Source organism: Hyalella azteca, unplaced genomic scaffold, assembly GCF_000764305.2.
Source record: "Hyalella azteca isolate HAZT.00-mixed unplaced genomic scaffold, Hazt_2.0.2 contig5379, whole genome shotgun sequence".
Classification (NCBI taxonomy): domain Eukaryota; kingdom Metazoa; phylum Arthropoda; class Malacostraca; order Amphipoda; family Hyalellidae; genus Hyalella; species Hyalella azteca.
The window spans coordinates 8,386-10,973 of record NW_025935573.1 but is presented as its reverse complement, the minus strand read 5'-3'; positions in this window follow the sequence as shown (position 1 = coordinate 10,973).

Sequence of the window (2,588 nt, the reverse complement as noted above, 5' to 3'; positions counted from 1 at the left end):
ACCCCCACTGCCCATATATAAAAATAAGTGCAGTTTTGATATTAAGGCTCACAACCCACGGTTTAATACTCATATAGTAGTCAGAAAGGCTATTTTCTTCCAAAACCTATACAAGATACACATATTGTACCACCTCCCTCCTAACACAAACGAAGCCTTTACTCCGCCTTAGTAAGATTTACCCTCATATACCCCTAATACCTTTACACACCTTATCCAGAACATTATTTCATATCTGCAAAAAGGTGCATTACAAAGCACTAAATTAATCATTAACACACTCTGGACAGAGTTCGTTCCCTCACTAACACTAAGTGTACAATGTAACATAACCACTCTAAATACAGTACTCTATCAGCAAGCGCGCAAAACCTGGTCCACCATGAAAACATATGATCCCGAACTCTTCATTCAGCACACATTCCCTCCCGACGCTATAGCAAGGCAGCACAGGTTATTCCAATGCTCCAGAATACTCATACTGGAGTCCCTACCTCCACCCCTATACAGTACACGTAAACACTTACCCAACACACTTGAACCAGTTATAAACACCACAGGTCATCTGCGACTGGTCGTCAGTAATTGAATGAACGCGCCCGGTAGCAGATGGTCTGAATTCCGACAACGATTAAGAACAGACGAAACTCACCGATAATAACTTGGCGTAAAGACGCGACTGAAGACCTAGCATGAAATAAGCCACTAACTCCCCATATATACCTACCTTCTGTGTCTCAACCCTGTTAAAATTTAGACGTGGCTGTCGTTCGGGTATCGGTTGTAACTCTCGGATTAGAGGTGAATCAGACTCGAAATGACCGCCTCTCCTATTTAGCCGCCAAATAGGAGCTATTTTGGGTAGATTCATGGAAAAAAATATAACGGTCAAATGACCAATGAAATCAGCGGCTGGTCAGGCCACCATTGGCTTACCCTGCTCAGTAGCTGGCATGAGTTTCTAGCGCGACAAGCCCTTGCTTTTAATTGTGACGCTGCATGTGCATTGTGCATGGGTACGAACTTATCAACACGCAAGCGTTTCAACACTCTTGCATTGCGTGTACGTCAACATGCTTGCATTGCGTTACCTTCAACACACTTGCGTCGAGTGAATGTTGTTCACGTATACGTTCGCGATGTGATACGACGGGACGAAAAGGGAGTCGACTCTAACATGTAGCGTGGTGAATAATTTAGCCTGTGATAAACAAACCCATGCATGCACCCACTGTTCAAGACGCCTATTTATAACATGACACTTCTTCATATTATACCCACTTCTTAGTCACATCACCGAATGTTAAGAATAAATTGTAACAGATACTCGATCATATTAAGAAATCTATAACTTATTCTACTACATGAATTTGATGAATAACGCAGAAGAATACCGCAAACCAATTCTCTTCCACTCAATCTATTAATTACAGTAAAGTTTTGTATATATTACCAGAGGTCGCTTAATACACCGGAAGAAGAAACACCAGAATTAATGCTGCGGAAGTTGTTTACTGATAATCGAATCAATCCGATGAGTGAACCCAGCAGGCATCTAACGTTGAAACAACGTTGACTATTGGTTGTTGGTTGATTTCAGGTTGAAATGCTGAACAACCATAATTAAACGTCATATCAACGTCGAAATCTGACTACAAAGGACGTAAAATAACCTTATTTAAACGTTAAAATAACGTCGATATTGTAACGTTGACTTTTTAATAATTTTTAAACGTTGAATCAATGTTGATTTCAGGTTGAAATGCTGAACAACTCAAATTAAACGTCCGATCAACGTCGAAATCTGGCTAAAATTAGAACGGATGTAAAAACCTTATTTCAACGTTGAAATAACGTCGATATTGGTACGTTGAAAATTTACTAATGTTTGAACGTTGAATCAATGTTGATTTCATGTTGAAATGCCGAACAACCCAAATTAAACGTCCAATCAACGTCGAAATCTGACCAAAACTAGAACGGGTGTAGAACAACCTTATTTCAACGTTGAAATAACGTCGATATTGGTACGTTGAATGTTTACTACTTTTTAAACGTTGAATCAATGTTGATTTCAGGGTGATATGCTGAAAAACCAAAATTGAACGTCCGAACATCTTCGAAATCTTACCAAAACTAGAAAAGACGTAAAACCAACTTATTTTAACGTTGAAAAATGGTCGATATCGGTGAGTTGAAAGTTTAGCTATTTACCAGCGTGGAACTAATGTTTTCACACCAACATTCAATGAAATACACATATAAGTGTACGATAAATGACCAGAGAATGAATTTCAATTTTCAAAGAGTCAAACAATTCTATAGGTTTTTTTATTGTTCATGCACGTGAGCTACCGTGGTAAAGGTAGCTAAGGCGTCGCGCGGTCTCCAGCGATCCCGGGTTTGAATCCTGCTACGGACGAAAAACAGGTTGGTTCTTCAACGTCGATTCAACCAGAGAATTTGACGTTGCAGCAATGTCGTAGTAGCAACATTGATTCAACGTTGCATTGTAACGTCAGTACGACGTTTCATGAGAGACGTTGCTTCAATTTTCATTCTAAACCTATTTTCACCCCGATCTCAAT